This window comes from Elaeis guineensis, chromosome 6 (genome assembly GCF_000442705.2).
Source record: "Elaeis guineensis isolate ETL-2024a chromosome 6, EG11, whole genome shotgun sequence".
NCBI lineage: Eukaryota > Viridiplantae > Streptophyta > Magnoliopsida > Arecales > Arecaceae > Elaeis > Elaeis guineensis.
In genome coordinates this window covers 19,471,020-19,490,507 of record NC_025998.2, presented here as the reverse complement: position 1 = coordinate 19,490,507, position 19,488 = coordinate 19,471,020, and the positions used below count along the sequence as shown (strand labels likewise).

The 19,488-nt window shown below is 37.3% G+C and overlaps 1 long non-coding RNA gene and 1 pseudogene across 1 annotated transcript; both read right to left on the bottom strand.

Annotated features, from left to right (window-relative positions):
* Positions 1–1,349: 1,349 nt before the first annotated feature.
* LOC105033785 (uncharacterized) lies at positions 1,350–11,983 on the bottom strand (annotated as a pseudogene).
* A 5,656-nt stretch (positions 11,984–17,639) lies between these two features.
* On the bottom strand, positions 17,640–19,488 carry LOC140858521 (uncharacterized). The gene is made up of 2 exons (XR_012142077.1): positions 18,367–19,488; positions 17,640–18,287 (listed from the first exon to the last, which is right to left on the bottom strand). It is a non-coding gene; the product is annotated as an uncharacterized lncRNA (long non-coding RNA).

Below are 19,488 nucleotides of genomic sequence, written 5' to 3'. Positions count from 1 at the left end.
GTGTGGCAGATTAGGCTATATTAGACAAGATTGAAAGAATAGATTAGCCAAAGAAGGCCTATTAGGCCTGCTTGAGAAAGTTAATCTATCCACATGTGAACATTATCTAACAAAAAAAACTACTAGATAACCATTTGGTAAAAAAACTTGTGCTGAAATACCATTGCAATTAATTCATTCAGATATCTGTGATCCAATGAATGTAAGGGCCAATGAATGTAACGGCAAGACATGGAGCAATATATTTCATCATATTTATAGACGATTACATACGTTTCGATTATGTCTGTTTGATATCAGTCAGAAGCTTTAAATTATTTTAGACGATATATGAATTTGGTTAAGAATCCATTAGACAAGAATATTAAAATTATAAGAACGGACCAAGATGTGAGTATTTATCTCAATAATTCAAATATATTTATGATAAATAAAGAATAGATAGACAACTTACTATTTCTGAAACTCCACAATAAAATTATGTTGCATAAAGAAGAACTAAAATACTATTAGAAATGATTAGATCATGATGGCATAGGCTAATCTACCAATCAATGATTGGGGTGATGTATTGTTAACAGCCATATACATATTTAATTGAGTGCCCTCCAAGTCAATTACATCTACATCTTATGAATTGTGGATAGGTAAAAAATTTTTATCTAAATAATTTAAGATCTTGGGTATCAGCTGTATATGTTCATGACACTTCTCATAAATATGAAAAGTTAGATCCAAGATGACAGAAATGTATATACTCCGAACACTCAAAAGGATATATATTTATTGATGAGCAAGCGAACAGTAGTGTAACTGAACTTGCATCGTGAGTTGTCACGTTCTTGAAAAATGATTTTCCTAAAAGAGGTAAGATAATTAAGATTTATCTCTATATGTAATGAAGAATCTAAATAATCAAAATATCCAAAACCAAAGAATGCTAGTACCTGAGGAAGTAATTAGATCACTTGATCTAAGTGGGAGCAACAAAAAAGATGGTGAATTTGTTTCACTAGATCTTTAATTATAAAGAACTAGTCGTAAAAGCATTCCTCGCCATCGTTTTGATGTTAAAGGAAACAATTTTATTATTACTCCAAAAAAAAAAGATGACTCAGGATCTGTTCCAAAAGCTCTCTCTTGTCTCGCGTCAATAGATGAAAGCAATGGAAGAGGAGATGGGACTCAATGAAAGACAGATGGATCTCCCTTCGGACCCAAGGCTATTAGGAATAAATAGATTTTCAAAATAAAATACAAGACAGATGAATCTATTGAAAGATATAAGGTATTTGTAATAACATTTCTTATAACACTTCACAGTAACTCATTCACCATATCAGGAACAATTCAGCAACCAGTAAATGCATCATTTATTTTTTCCAGCATTGCATGAATAGTGCATCATTGAAAAGTGTTCCAAAAACAATGTTACAAATAAATGATGAGCCATGGTGTGTCATATAGGTTGATTGTACATACGATCAGAGCAGCTGCTGCGGTAAATCCCAACGAATTAAACTGATAATGAAAGAAGTTTGAGGCAAAAAAAGACTCAATTCTGTCATAGAAAGGGAAGCAGCACCCTGTGCTTCATCTCATGTACTGAGCAATGGGTTTAGAAACTTTCATTGCAAGTGCTGCAAAACAAATATGAGAGCACCGTCAGTTGATAAATGATACATGCCACAACAAAACATAAAAAAACAAAAAAAACAAAGAAAGAAATGACATGGTCACTTTTAAGAAAGCAAATGAAGAAATAAATCCTAAAATCATTTCAAAACTCGACAAACTCTCATTCATCGGGATTAGATGAAAGACGTAAAGAACAATAGCTTGGATAAATGGACCCCCGTGGAATATTGTAACTGAAATGATAAAAAGTACACCATAAAATGGAGTAAACTAGAATAAGAAAATGAAATCAAAATATCTTGTGCTTTTGTTTATATTCATCAGGAGTGCTTGCATGAATGATGCTCCATGGCATCCAATAGTTGATACCACCCACTACCTTGGGTCATGCTACAAAAATGGCCGAGTCTTTTGAAGCTAAAAAATGTTTTCTTGGGTCAAATTGGCATGATAGGTTGGGTATTTCAAAATAGCATACATACAAAAATGTCTCCATCTATACAATATGCATTCTGAATCTGCATTGCCGCAAGACTGATGGTTGTCTAGGTTTTTGTGTTCAATAATCAAAACATTACAGCTTCATATTTGCAAATAGTATAAGATCAACCCCTTCATTTTTGTAAATGGTATAAGATCAGGTCCATTACTATTTTAACATTTAAACATTCCATAGCTCAATTTAGAGGCCCATACTTGGTAGAAACTGAAGATCCTAATGGATCTGAACGCAGCTGGAATTACAGAAACTCCAATAATATTTTGTAGTTCAAGAATGACGACAGTCAGCCTTAGCAATATCTCGTCTCAACCTAAAGTTGTTTTGGTCATGAGGTTGGCTTGCAATGATTCAGCTGTTTTCTAAAGTCTCAGTTTAATGTAGATCTGCAATTCCAAGAAGAGAAAATGAGAAAGGAGCAGTCATGATACCTGGTGCAGCAAGCAGTCCAGTTCCGTGGACATACGCAAACCTACACGTGATGGGATTTACAAGTTTCAGATGCTACTGCACGTGCATTTAATTTGCAAAATGCTGAGCTAAAATCGAAACCTTATACCCTTTATTTGCAATGTGATGGAGATGGTTATATACAGCTCTTATAAGCCACAGGCTAATGTATTACCATCACATGGGTGTTACAGTACTCAGTATATGGCACTCACAGCCATATAATGGCGGGTAGTACCAATTTGATTAGTAAAGTCAGAACTTCTGCGGCTGTGTCACCAGAGTGAACTCAGCATACTGGTAATCTGAAATATAGTAACCAAACTGAAGCACTAGCATTTTAAATAAACAAATTTTGAAGTGTATATGCATTATCTAATATATAGATGTCACATTGAAGAAACAAACATCACTGTTTGGATACCTTCTTGCTAAAATTTCATGCACCAACTTTGCATCCGCATTCCCACTGATGTAATTACAAAGAAGACAAGCATCACCTTGAGTCCTACAATATATATATATATAAATTATTCCGATATAGAATCAGCAGAAAAAAAATGCCATGAGAACAAATGTTGACCCTCCAGCAGAGATTGTTAAGAAATAGCAGTTCAAGAAAGAGTTGGTTCCCACTATTACACCAGAAGAAAGTAGCAGTGATGGTCATGGTGATTTACCTCACGAAACATGAGTAGAAGTCAGTACCGGATTTGTCTTGGCCATGAATTTGGCACCACTTTCCAGGGTGTTCACATCAGGTTGACAACTAATAGGTTCTGCTCTATATCTGACCCAATATTTGATGGGAAAAGGCTCGAGCATAATAATGACAATTATGTGGATGATGATCTTTTTTTTTTTTTTGCATTTTTTTCATCCTCTTCTTCTGTTGCTCCTCTTATCTCCTTTACTTTTTTTTTTTAAAGAAGCATAAGAGCACGAAGAAAAAGCCCCATTGTAATTTGCAGCCTTTCCAAGCCTACACCTGACTGTACCAATGGTTCAACAAGAAGTTTGACAAGCAATCTCTTCTGATGAATTAGGTAATACAGGACAGAAGTAGCCATATACAGGACCAAATCATTGAATCAAGAAAATTGAAAACCAGAGAGTATGAAATGCTATGGCCAGTTTTTAAGTTGACGATAATACACCAGAGCTACTATTAGAGTTGTTTAGAACTTAAATTAATTTTAACTGTCGAAAGGAATGGGGCTTTGTTGCAGTAATAGCCATTGAAGCACCTTAGGACAGTGAAAGCTAGGTTGCCAAAAGCACAACTAATGATGTTCAACTTATATAAATTTTCAAATTTGGAATTTTCTGAGAATTCAGAAATATTTGAATTCATTGTGATTATACTTACTATCTATTTGACCATCGTAATTTCTCTAGTGATGCCACATTCACTCTTATGGCCCACCGTCATCAGTAGCTCACACTATCATTTATCAAATTTGAGGGATCATCCTTTTTAGAAGTATTTTAAGATACTAATAAAACAAACTCGATGGTCACAAAACCCAAATATACTGGTCTATCGTTTTCAATCTGGAAATCCTTTACTTAATAGACTTGAACAATCTATTCAGGTCTTGCAGATTGAATTCAGAAAGGTGGGTTCTATTGCCAAGTAAGGCCACCTGGATTTATCGGAGTAAGTTCTCCAAAGCAACAAAAGAAGAGGATCATAAGGCCAACCTCATATAGAATAGATAAGGCTTGTTGGATATGGTTAGTCATCATAAAATCATATTTGAACTGGTTGTATTCAACACTGGTATATCAGTAATTATCATGTCCAGCAGAACTTTCTACCCCCACGTTACTGTGCCAAGAACATTAAACAATGCCAACCATTCATGGTAGTAGCAAATATTTATGGAGGAGACTGCGACATATGGCAAATAAACTAGTTTACAGATGCAAATATTAAGAGGGAACAGCTTAAATAGTAAACCAGCAACCAGAGCACATACATCAGCTTGGAAGTGGGGACATCTGCAACTGATTCTTAAGTGTTCCATGTCGTATATCTCGAGGATCTAAAAGATCACTTTTTGAGCATTCCAAAGAGGTTGCCTCAAAAATACCTAACAAATGGACCACATTTTACTGGCATCAGCTTCATAGAAATGCAAGAATCCAATTTATAAAGATAGTCAATGCAATGAATCCATTTTCAATGTAAAGATTTGGATCAAACATATTAGCCAACATAAAAGTCTCCAACTGTGCAGTTTGTAACCTTGGGGCATACATAAAGATCAAAACCAAGCGAACCATGTTTGCTTGCATACTGAAAAGTTGTTTTTAAGGAAAAAGGAGGTGAAGAACCAATATGGATGTTGTGCAACATAGATTTGACAAGGCCCTAGGAAAGAGAGAGCTCAGATTAACAAAGGATTCAGGACCTAACCTTTAAAAGAAAAAAAAAGGAGACAGAAAATTCAAAAAGCTCATGCTGTTAAAGGGTGGAGGCCCTAATCTGAAATAATAAGGAAAAGGGATTCACAAGGCCAACATCAAATACTTGAATATAAGGCCTAGTGACTATATTTACGAATATAAATAATTTCATGATAACTGACGTTGGTCTATTGTTTGGCTGCCATTTGATGTTTAATCCCTGTTGACTCAACAGGCCCTTGATTTCAATGGCCATTTAATGTTCAGTCCCTCACCCTGTTGAAACTGATGCATAACTGTGTGAAAAACAGATACAACGGTGTAAGGAAGCAAGTGTAAGTTTGTGCAAAATGGGTGGAAAGCTCCCCATTAATTTTGACGCCAATCTCAAGGCACATCCAATTAAAACAATTTTGAGACAACCATACATTTCATGCACATATTAAGCACATGTTAGTCTTATTCTAATAGCACAACTTTAGAATGGTGCATTCTAAAATTATATGAAAATAGAAAGTTGATCGGTCTATTTTTACAACTAGCGTAATAGGAACACACTGTCAAGGGAAAAAGTAGCACTAGGACTACATAAGTCATCCAAAATCAGTTTCTTACATTGAGATCAAAATATTAAGTTCAATATACAGACTGAATGAGAAATATCTAGTAAAAACACCAAACACCAGATACAGAGCATGCTAGCCACACGAACCAGGGCAAACATGATCAACAAACTATGATTCTTCAATCAGCTTGGTAAACCATTTTTAATAATGCATACATTCAAATATTTATGCTTCATTATGACCACATTCCTTAAACATAAGATTTGTAACTCTAACTTGAATGCTTCCTGCAATGGCTTGGTATCCTGCAGCTCACTCCTGTGTCTTACATCCTGTGCTCTTGTATTTAAAATGACACTAAAAGCTAGACTTGGATGTGGGCAGCCAAACTTTTTCCCAATCCAAAGGCCTGATCATTTTATTGACCTAGGTTTGTACTTATAACCTCATTCCAAGACCTGATCAAATTTCAAGCTAGGCCTAAGATGACTGAAAAAGTAACCTTGCCAAACTTGATCAGGATCACACACACCACATCTAAATCCTGGTCCAGGGACTTATCAGAGCCAGGTCAGGATGCAACCAAGATGCTCTTGTCCAAATACTTGGGATGGGATGCATGCTAGCAATTCAAGGGGATGCCTTTTTAAATTTTTTTATTGTCCAGAGATTTTCAGAAGTTGTTTGTCAAAAGTAAGTTTGGGGTAGGTCTTCCAAGCCAATGGTTTGGTTTATAGTGCCAGTACCAGTATCAATGCCAATGGATTAAAAAACATATAACAAATTTAAATAAAACACCACATATCGTTCATATAATGAACAAAGAAGGCATTAATTTAGATAAAATAACAATAAACTCATATAAAAATACCAAAAACAAGAAAAAAATTAAAAATTGGCATCAAAGTGTATTAGTAGGATATTAAGCGATCAAATTGTAGACCAAGATTTTGTATCCTAGTGGGATAGGGGCATCCCGGCCATCCTGTCACATTCATGTGAGAAAACGGGATCGACACAGATCTGAAACTCTAAAACCCATCCACATAGGGAGAGAAGAAGAAAGAGGAGAGAAGGAAGGATGAAGAAAAGGGAAAAAATGAAAGGAAAGAAGAGGGAAAATGAAAAACAGAAGGGAAGGGAGAAGAAAAAGAAAAGTAAAGAAAAGAAAAGAAAGAAAGATAGAAGAAAAGAAAGAAGAAAGAAAAAAAGATAAAAAAGAAAGAAAGGAAAGAAGAAAGAAAGATAGAGGATATTTACCAAGATGCAGGACCAGAACTGCTATCGGGAGACGGGACAGCAGGACGTCCCGTTCCATTTAGAAACTAGGACACTTTCGTCCTACGAGATTTAAAACATCGATGTAGACACACCAGTCTTGGTCCGTCTTGACTAAGAAATATAATAAATTTAAATGAAACACCACATATCATTCATATAATGAACAAAGAAGGCATTAATTTAGATAAAATAACAATAAACTCATATAAAAATACCAAAAACAAGAAAAAAAATTAAAAATTGGCATCAAAGTGTATTAGTAGGATATTAAGCCATCAAATTGTAGACCAAGATTTTGTATCCTAGTGGGATAGGGGCATCCCGGCCATCCCGTCACATTCATGTGAGAAAACGGGATCGACACAGGTCTGGAACTCTAAAACCCATCCACATAGGAAGAGAAAAAGAAAGAGGAGAGAAGAAAGGATGAAGAAAAGGGAAAAAATGAAAGGAAGGAAGAGGGAAAATGAAAAACAGAAGGGAAGGGAGAAGAAAAAGAAAAGAAAAGTAAAGTAAAGAAAGAAAGATAGAAGAAAAGAAAGAAGAAAGAAAAAAAGATAAAAAAGAAATAAAGAAAAGAAGAAAGGAAGATAGAGAATATTTACCAAGATGCATGATCGGGACTGCTATCAGGAGACAGGACAGTAGGACGTCCCGTTCCATTTAGAAACTAGGACACCTTCATCCCACGAGATTTAAAACCTCGATGTAGACACACCAGTCTTGGTCCGTCTTGACTAAGATGACCCAAGACCTAGTCTCTCTCTATCCCAATCTAGGATGACTGACATGGACTAGGTATTCAACCTTGAATTTTATATGCACATGGATGCAAGAAACCCCATACGTAATAGGTATGCGTGTGTGTGTGTGTCTATACACACACACACACACACACACACACATACATACATATACATACACACACACACAAATACGTATGTCTATATATAGTTGTTCTACATATTTTATTATATACAATATATATATTATATATATGTGCACCGACGCTTCAGTAGGCCAAAACGTAAAGGTAAGATGGTTCAAGCCAATGTATTCCCTGGGTTGATTTGAGGTGTAAGCCTGAAAAATTTAATTCAACAAATTATAGATATTGTCAATATTTTGTATCAGACTTTGGCTGCTCCACAAATGATGCAATATCAACCACAACGTTTATGATAGCAACATATAATCATGATCAGCAAAATATATTTCTTTTAGCCAATGACAAAGTGAGATGTCATGAAATTATTAGATAGTTAGTTTGGTACACACCCTGAACCGAGTGATTCAGCACGTTTCCAAAAACCTTGCTTCATGTTTTACTGAAAACTACTAATTCAGGCCATTACTCCATGTTTATCATTCAGGAAAACTTCATGGAGAAGTTTGGATTGGGACTAACAGTAAAATAACCCACAATCAACAAGCAAATTGTCAAAATAATTATTATGAACAAAAGATTTAATAGTTCATAAAATATTTAATAAGGTGCCAAGAGATTTTATTTGAATAAATCCCAAATGAGAAGAGACACTTAGTGAGTTTCATATTAATTTTCTAAAAATAGCACCTAACGTAAAGAAGACACCACAATTATTTACCAATATCAAGTGATGGTAGGCTCATAGGAGATAACCCTCCAACATTTTCCTTGGCTATCAAATAAAACAAATTGACAGAAGAGGTATGATACTTGTTACAGTGGTGTTTTTCCTGCTGAAGACTAAATGCATGAATGCATCTGAACTTAGTTGTGGTTCAAAACCAATTTAATCGTAATGATTTTGATAGCTTTTTTAAAATAGTTTTACACATAATTTCATATCTTTAGCTACTAAGACTGTTTTATTACCCTTCAAATTTGGGGCAGCTTTTATCCCTATGTATTATGAAAACACTGATATAACGTTTGTAATAGAGTAGATACCTATGACATAAACAAACAACATAACACAGAATGAAAGATTCCTTGCATATATTCTTCACTTATTATCATGTTTTCAGTATCTAAATTATATTTCTGTAATTTTACATTATTTTTCCACCCTAATTTTCTTTCTGAAGTCAAGAACATTTAAAAGATATTTCCACATCATCAGTATCACTTCATATTATTCACATCACATTTCCTAGACATTTAAGGCAACATCTCTAGCGCATGTTGCAGCCCCTGCCGACCAAAGTGACATGTCCATCAATAATGCAATTGCACAGACAGATTTTAGAGTATATGCCTTATTCTTCATTTTCTTTCTCCAAATTAGATCATTACCCTCCATAATATTCTTTCAAATTCCATTTATCCACCCAAAACCCATAAAAACTTGAAGATGGGAGTTCTGTATAATGAGGGGGGGAAGGTCCAAGAAAGAACAAAATACATCACCAGTTTCTTACAGTTTTTATCACCAATAAATAGTTATGAACCATAACTTCCCTGGCTTTATCAGTGGTTATAATTTATTAAACTATAGTTTCTATGTTTTTCCATTCAACATGAAAGTCAGTAGTTATAATTTATTAAACTAGAGTTTCTTTGTTTTTCCATTCAACATGAAAGACAAGGGAGCATCACTAACCTAGTGTCTAAGCCACTACATGTGAATGATCTAAAAAAAGATTGGTTAGAATAAAAGGGAAGAACCATGAAGCGTACCAAATCCCAGAATTGAGGAGCAAATCAGAAAACCTAACACAGAGAAGTCCATTTTGTATAACATTTCCATAAAAATGATGCATCCTTCTGAAACCATTAAATGCCTTGAAGAAAAGAAAACAAGATGCAATCTGCAAACAGGTGAAGCTAAGTCAAAATCCACTGTACATTGATTTACTTCCACAGAGCATGTGGGGGAAACAATTTGCAGAAATGGGTTCAGACCATGTGAAATAGTTAAGGTCATTAAATATGTGAGTAAAAACTGTGGCAAGTTACCTTTCCTCAGAACATTGCCAATATAGAATATAAAGATATTCCAAAGAGGATTGTACTCAAATAAGCCCAACTTGGAAACTGGAACTTAATGATGCTATCAGTTGTTGATCCCTGCAGTCCATTAATGAAAAAGTTTAATGATGAAAGAATACATGCAGGGCACACTTAAATTTCTTGAGTTAACAGCTAGTGCATGTACACAGGCATTTTGTCTACTTACCAAGATCATATCCCACATGGCCAGAGGGAAAAGAAAGCATGTAGCTGAAGCAACAGTAATTGCATGAAGTCTCCTCTTAAGGTGATTCTATAAGAAAATAAAAGTAATCATTTGCCCATACATATGACTGTCCAATTATATGATGTAGTAGAAAAGATGGAACTCGTATACCAGATGAAATACCAGAAGGATAATAATAATAATACCTTAAGCGACACAAGCCATGCAATTACCCTTCTCAAAGCTGATAATATTCCAGCAGAGATGGGCACTGCTATTTCTTTAATTCCTCGAACTTGTTTTAACTGCACCAGTGGTTCTGTACCAGAGCTATCTATAAATAGCATTGTCAAGCCAAGTTCCACATAATAACTGGATAACACAAGGTAAAAAAAATATTAATTTTTTCCACATTTAAGAATGTCATATCTATGCTACCTTGTTGCAAGCTTTCACAGTTCAGAAAACTTAAGATGCAGGATTTTCATATCAGCATATCTAAATTTCCATTACATATTGGATGTAGAATGGTGAATTTGTTCCTGTGGCCCATCCTTCTGATAAGAAACGATATGCTGCCAACATAGGTACAAGTCCACCCAACAATAAAAAAAATCAGAAGCAATAGCTGTAATTTGCAAATATTTGCACATATCATCGGATTGCTGTCTTGCTGTCTTACAGAATGCCACACGAAAATGACAGAATGGTATAAGTAAGAATTAAATTATGTTCCTTGTGATATATTTCTGAGAATACAACAAATCAGAAATTCTTGTACGTTGATTATTTAAATCTAGCAGCACGCCAGAAAAAGATCAAATCAAACTGAAACAAATAGGCAAGAATATTAGTAAACCAGAAATTGTTTAGATCACAAATAGTTGCTGATGGCTGCATGGCAATTGCAGATCATGATCCCACCCCGCCCACTCCAACCCCTGCCCACTTGAATGGCACTCCCATCTGTTTTACGCATAGGAAGGCATCATTAACGGCACTTGTCAGACCATACCATGGCCCGTAGCTCAAATCCAAAAATAGCTGCACTAATAAATATTTGTGACCTAAAAATATAGATATTAGATATCTAAATAACGCATATAGCCCTGTAAAACAGCTTAATGTTTGATCATATATCCCAGTACACATGACCAAAAACCCTTACAATATTCTTTTTCTTTGCCTCCTAAGTAAAATGGATAGAGGTGCAAGATTAATACTTTGAAACCTAGTCCCCATAATGACCCATTTTGGTGTCCGGACCACAGGCCAGCAGTTCAACCATGGGTCAACACATTGACCCATGTTATGATAAATAAATATAATAGAGAAAATATAAAATAATAAATCGTTAAAAAATATAAATAAATATAAATAAATTTTATAATAATAATAATAATATACCATTGAATATGTAACATCTATACCATAAAATAATTTCTTTTGTTTCTCTGCTTGCAAACTCTACCACCTAGTGTTTGGGTTCCTATTTTCGTTAGTCTTCCATCCGTAATACACATACAAAACCACCAATCTATCTTGGGTGGTTAAAATCTCACCCGGTATAGCTTTATAATCCATACATAAAACTTGATCATCTTTCTAGTAAAGAAGAAATCTATCTGACTGGTATATGTCCACTTTTAAATATTATCAAGTGAGAGTCAATTTAAAGCAAGTGTTAGCTAATATTAGGTCATATGCCATTTTAAACTCCAAATGGCATTTCCTTCCTCATTTCTATCTTTAAAACCATAAGCTCCATGCACCCTTTCAAAACCTCCAACTAGGTCTTAAAACATTGTTCCATACAATGAATGCCAAAGTGAGTCATATCAAAGCTACTCTTGCCAAAGAATTCTTAGCTCTTATATACATGGTTGGTTTGCACCATGTAGTGCCATGCTTGCACCCAGCACTATAAAACTTTATCTTAAAAAAACTTGCAGACATATTTATGCTTGATAATACATGATAACATACCTTTTTCCAAATATTAGCTCTTCGTCCATACAATACTTCCAAGAGCAGCACCTGCATACTCCACCAATATAGCACAGCAGCCTCAAAAAAAAAAAAAAGGTAAATTAAACGTCAGTGAGTGCACATATAAGAAGAGCAAATAATAAATAAAGCGATATATAAGCAGAGGATTATTCCAGCTGTATGTCTATTGTGAGAGACTGCATCTTTGCTTGGTAGAAGGTAGAGAGAAACAAAGTGAATGCATTATTCAAGAACTTCATTGCTGACAAAAAAATTATTAACCCCATGAGGAGGTATTTTCATGTTAAAAAGTAGGCTTCCCAAGAGTGAATAGATATTGGCATTCAGATACATTGCCACCAAAATGTTCCAGAGACATCTGTAAACATGTACAAATAGACTCACATAAGTGGCCGCAAGACGAAAGGCTTTTTCACCATAATAGGTAGTATAATGTCATTATTTCTCATTAATTACAGTGGGTACGACCTGAAAAACTAATGTCTTTTCAGGAAAAAAAAATTCAGATTTTAGTTTATATTGATGACACTACAAATTACAATGATGGTGAAAGGATCGGCCGAGGGGTAACTAAGCACATCTCAACCCACATGGCACACAAGCGCAACGGAAACACAGATCATTTTGTGGAGGAAAGATGACTTGAACAAACATAGAATGCAAAATAAAAGAAAGATAATCAAGCAATAAAATAAGAGAAAACACACCAGATATAACGTAGTTCGGCCTAATTGTTGGCCAACATCCATAGATAAGACCTCCTCGATGTTCTTCTATTAAATTCCACAGCATAAGAAGTATAAAATTGATAGAAGTACAAGAAATCACTCAGACTCTCTTATACAAGGAAAAAGCACGCTCTTTTCTATCAAAAGAAGTCTCACGCCTCTCTATACCTCACTGTAAAAACCTCTCGGTGCTCTCTGTTTTCTGCTCTCAGTGTACTACTGAACCTCTGCCGAGACCTGCTTTAAATAGAGCTCGAAACCAAATCAAATCGCATCAAAACAGGACTTTGTCTCATTGTTGTATTGAAACCCTAAAGCTTGCCATCAGATCTCCATTGAATGGGCGAAAACGGGCGTCAAAAACACCTAAAACAGTCAGATTCATCATCAACCATTGGATCTTCACCGGGAGGAAGATAAGCCGTTCGATCGCGCGATCGGTCCACCATGGACCGCATGAAACGACAAAAAAATGGGCGGTCGGTCCATGCACCCTCCTGTGAAACGCGACAATGCAGTGAGCCGTGCTACGCCGCGCCTGCGCATCCGCTGGGCCAGCCCGTGCGCATCCATGCGTGCCGGCATTGGGCTGTGCTCGGCGTTGGTCTGGGCCAAGCCTACTGCTGGGCTGCCACATGGGCTTCAAATCTCAACAATTCTCTCACTTGAAGACATGTGCCGAACTCCGAAGAACATCATCCCTGGAGGCCTTGCCAACCTCCCACTCCTCACGTAGCTATAAGATCAAGAGAAGCTTTGCTCCAATTGAACTTTTCTCAAGTCACCGGCTTCGTCAACACATTCGCTGGATTTGCATCAGTATGAATCTTCAACAGCGAGATTAGACCATCATCCATCACATCTCTCATAAAGTGATAGCGAATGTCAATGTACTTCGTTCAAGAGTGAAACACTGAATTCTTCGCCAAGTGCAATGTACTTTGACTATCACAATTCACCCTCATCACATCTTGCTTCACCTTGAAGTTTCCAAGAAACCTCTTGAGCCAGATAGCTTCTTTACATGCGCGTGCCACTGCAATGTATTCTGCCTCTGTCGTTGATAATGCCACCACTGACTGAAACTTAGATTCCTACCTAATAGCATTGCTGCCCATGGAGAACACATAGTCTGTGATAGATCTCCTTTGTCCTGATTTCCTACAAAATCAGAATCCACATACCCAATGCACTCCAAACTCGCTGAACCATAACAGAGTGAAGAATCAGTCGTCCGCCTCATATACCAGAGGATCCACTTTACTGCTTTTCAATGGTTGCTACCTGGATTCGCCATATACTAACTCATAACGCCCACTGCTTATACAATGTCTGCTCTTGTATATATCATGGCAAACATAAGACTCCCTACTGCTGATGAATATGGTATCCGAGCCATGTCAGCCTTTTTCGCTTCCATACCGGGTGATTGCTCGACTGACAGTTTTAATTAAATAGAAAATAGGATAAATACCGACTTCGCATTCTACATATTAAAGCACTGCAGAACCTTCTCCACATATCCTTTTTATGAAAGTCAGACCTTCTTATCCTTCCTCTCCCGTAGCACCTTCATCCCGAGTATTTGGTTCACGGCTCCTAAGTCCTTTATCTCGAACTTTCCAGCCAACTGAGTTTTCAGATCTGATATTCGATTCTTACTATTTTTCATGACCATCATTCATCAACATACAACAGCAAGATATAGAAGCTCCCATCATCATAACCGCAGAAATATGTACAATGATCTATCTCCAGTCGATCAAATCTCAAACTCATAATAAAAAATCAAATCGCTTGTACCAACACCTCAGTGTCTGTTTGAGACTGTGCAACAATTTGTTCAGCCGACAAACCAACTCCTCTTTGCTTTTTTCAACAAAGCATTCAGGTTGCATCATATAGATCTCTTGCTCCAAGTCATCATGCAAGAAAACCATCTTTACATCCATCTGCTCGAGCTCCAAATCCATGACCGCTATGATCACCAAAATGATCCGAATAGTAGTAAGACAAACCACTGGTGAGAAATCTCATCAAAGTCAATTTCTGACTTTTGAGCATAACCCTTCACCATCAAATACGCTTTGAACCTCTCCACATTTTCATTTGTATTCTTCTTCACTTTATAGACCCATCGACATCCAATCGAACTCCTCTCCTCCGATAGAACTACAAGCTCCCATGTCTTGTTCTTTCGAAATGACTCAATCTCCTCCTTCATAGTACAATGCCACTTTCCTGTATTGGTGGACTCACAAGCCTCCCTATATGAAGTTGGCTCGTCCTCGTCCGCCAAAGCAACATAAGCACAAACATGATTAACAGAAGGAATGAAAGAAGTGATATAGTCATCATACCTGATAGGAGGTCTAATGACCCTCCTAGGCCGCTCGAACTTCGTTGGCAGTTCTTCCAATGAGATAGCATCTTCAGATGATTGCAGAGACTCCACACCCGATTCATCATCAACTACCTCATCATTTACTTGTGCTTGCTCTGCTTGCATCTCATCACCTGCATCAAAGAACTCAATAGAAGTAATGGCTTCATCATCTTGCTTTTCATTAGTACCTTAAAAAGATTCTTCATTGAAAACAATATTTCGGCTAACAATGATCTTGTAGATAGTAGGATCCCACAACTGATACTCCTTTACTCCTTTAGTATAGGCAAAAAAGATGCACCTCCATGAGTTCTTGTCCAACTTTGTCCTCTTCTCTTTTTGGATCCATACATATGCATCACATCCAAAGACATGGAGATGAAAATAATTATTGGCTTGCTGCTCCATAATTCTTCTGGAATTTCCAATCCAAGTGATTTTGTCAGCGCTCGATTGATCAAGTAACAAGCCGTGCTCACAACTTCTGCCCAAAATCTCTTATCAAGTTTTGTAGTACTCAACATACTATGGACCCTATCCATAAGTATTCTATTAAACCTCTCTGTTACACTATTTTGCTGTGGTGTCCCGAAAACCGTGAGTTATCGCCGAATTACATGCTCACCACAAAACTCCTCAAACTCTTTGAAACAATATTTCCTTCCATTATCTGAACATAGACATTTAATTTTCAAACCCTTTTCATTTTCCACCAGAGCCTTGAATTTCTTGAAGATCTCAAAAACATCGAATTTCCACTTTAATATGTATATCCGAGCCTTTCGAGAATAGTCATCAATGAATGAGACGAAGCAGGAACACCTGTCCAATGACCTATCGGCGACTCCCAAGTATCTAAGTGGATGAGCTTAAGAAATTTCTTACTCTGCTGCTGCGACAAAGAGAAAGAGATCCTGCTTTGTTTACCATAGATGCAATCTTCACAAAATTTCAGTAGCGCTGATTTGCACCCCGGAAGAAGCTTCTTATTTGATAATAATTATAGCCCACGCTCACTCATATATCCCAAACGTCGATGCCAAACCGTCGAGACACCATCTTTGCACTTGCTACTGCCGCCTCTCCAACCTGAGTCTCGTCCATCAATTTATAAAGACTACCTATTTGCACTCCCTTTATCACCACCAAACATCCTTTGGACACCTTTAATTGATCTTTCTATCTGACAAACTTTAAGCCTTGCTTACAAATTTTTTAATGACAGTAGACTCTTGCGAAGTGCAGAAACATGTCGTACATTAGAAATCATCCAAACTATATCATCAAACATCTTGATCCGAACATCTCCCACTCCAATCACAAATAAGTGTATTATTGTCCAAATAGATAACTCCACCATCCCATGGTTTGTATGTATGAAACCACTCCCTAAAAGGAGTCATATGAAAAGATGCCTCCGAATCCAAAATCCAATGACATGCAAGCTCGGATATCTCCAATGCCGTCAATGCATCTCCGTCATCCGAAGTAGCCGAACCAATTTCACTTTCTACTACATTGCCTTAAAAGTTTCCGATTCAGATTTTGTATCAACTCCTCTAGCCTGGCAATCTTCTTTATATGCCTTAATTTTCATAATTCCAACATTTATCTTCTTCTTGCCATTAGATTTAGATCTCATCTTCCCTTGATTACCATATTCCCTCTCAAGAGACCTTTTCCATGCTACCATGGCCTCCTTCGAAGAGCTTCCTGGCTAGATTTTCGTCTTATCTCCTCTATAAGCAATGATGCAACAACTGACTCCATCTTGAGGGTTTTAACGTGACTCAAGTTCATAATGAGATTATCCCAAGACTCCGATATAGAACAAAGTAGAATGCTAGCCTTCTTTTCATCTTGAATTCTGACATCTAGGACCACAAGTTTGCCCGAATGCATCCAAATGCTCTTGAACTAATGCCCCGTCCTTCATCTTTAGATCGTATAATTGCTGTCTCAAATAATTTTATTCACCAAAGACTCTCCTTCATAGAGGTTCTTCAACTTTTTCCAAACCCCTTTTGCAGAAGTCTTTACCTCGATATTAAACAATACCGAATCATCCAACGCCAAATAGAGCTTCGCCATTGCCAGCTTATCTTTCTCCTCAAATTGCCCATCCGTCATCTCTTATGGTTTGCGTTCTTTTTCTTGCAAAGCAACTTCACAACCATCTTTGATCAATACCGTCTACATCTTCATCTTCCAAAGTGCAAAGTTTGATCCATCAAACCTCGGTATCTCATATTTTATTGTCGTCACTTTGTCCGCCATTGTTTCAAATCAAACCAACTACAAAAGAATTTTCTTAGCTATGATACCAAACTGAAAGGACCGACCAAAAGTAACCGAGCACACCTCAACCCACACGGCACACAAGCACAGTAAAAATACAGATCATTTTGTAGAGGAAAGATAACTTGAACAAACGTAGAATGCAAAATAAAAGAGAGATAATCAAGCAATAAAATAAGAAAAAATGAAAGCACACCAGATATAACGTGGTTCGGCCTAATTGTTGGTCTACATCCACGGACAAGATCTCTTTGACATTCTTCTATTAAATTCCATGGCATAAGAAGTACAAAATTGATAGAAGTACAAGAAATCACTTAGACTCTCTTATACAAGGGAAAAGCACGCTCTTTTCTCTCAAAAGAAATCTCACACCTCTCTATACCTCACTGTAAAAATCTCTTGGTGCTCTCTATTTTCTACTCTCAGCGTACTACTAAACTTCTGCCGAGGCTCCTTTAAATAGAGCTCAAAACCAGACCAAATCACATCAAAACAGAACTCCGTTTTATTGTTGCATTGAAACCTTGAAGCCTGTTGTCAGATCTCCATTGAACGGGGTGAAAACGGGCGTCAAAAACACCTGAAACAGTCCTGAAAACAGCCGGATTCGTCATCAACCATTGGATTTTCACCGGGAGGAAGATAAGCCATCCGATCATGCCATCGGTCCACCATGGACTGGGAGAAATGACAGAAAAATGGGCAGTCGGTCCATAGGCCCTCCTATGAACCGCAATAATGTGGTGAGCTGCGGTACGCCATGCCTGCGCATCTGCTGGGCTGGCCCACGTACGTCCATGCACGCCCGCATTGGGCTGCACTCGTGCGTTGGTCTGGGCCAGGCCTGCTGCTGGGCTGCCACATGGGCTTCAAATCTCAACAGATGGCATATAATCCATTTGCACAAGAACCAAATTAAGGAATCATAGATAACCTGTGAATTCTCCCTTTCCAAGGCTTTTGCTGAACCAGGAAGATGATAGAAACTGGTACCAAACAACTGAAAATAAAAGCTATCACCGAGTCTCCTTGATGGGATAGATAGTGGGTACATGAAGTAAACAAACCAGATTCTCATGAAATTGCCAATAACATGTATTATTTGCAAGGGTGTATGCCTACAAAATAAATAAATAAAGTCACTCACAATGATCAATAAGTCTAGGCTTTGATTGGAAAATGGGATGCAAAGAAAAAAACGTAGAATCGTGTCGCAGCAAAAATTAAAAAATAAATACTTGCTCGTAAAACTGCAAATAAATAGTACAAGGCTTGGACATAAAATGCATGTTATTATTCACAGGCATCGCATCACCATACCAATTCTAGAGGAACCAAAAAATTAGCATAATCTCTTCATTTTAACAAGGGAAGAGTAACCCAAAGTTATGCAAAGTTTACTTTTTCAACCGTCCGAAGTCGATAAACCTCCCAAAATTATTAACCCCGCGCAATGGGAAACTCATAAGAAATCAGCAGCAAAACTATGCACAGCTAATCCTGTTTGAATTGCCCGTAGGATACGGTTATGATTTTTACCAAAAGAAAAATTTAAAACCCCATTTAGGCATTAGCGACGACAACGCGCCAAGAAATGCACGTTACTACAAACCCAATCCGTGCAACACAGAATTCTCCATGCTTAGGTTTGAAATGAAGAAAGCAAGAGAAGATCCGAGCAAAAGCGCACTCCACATCGAAGTAAACTAGACAAGAAAAAGAAGTGGGAGGAACTGATGATTTGCCTACTGGAAGTGGAACGAGCAGCCCAGGAATCAGAAATAAACGGCCTCAGAGATATCACCTTGAGATTTTCTTCCGTTTCCAGGGTTTTAATAAGAGATCAAGCAAGGGAGAAGAGAGTAGAGGAATTGGATTTCTTTCTTACTGCCTTCGCTGCTGCTGCTCCTCCCTCGAACGAGTTCAAGTGGAAGACCTGAGGATGCTGGGTTCAAGAAACGGGCAGCCGAAGATCTCGCGTCCGAGTCCTCTCCGGCTCCACGTGAAGTGGACTCGCTCGCGTGCGCCCTAGAGGTCGCATTCGGGCAAGCCACCT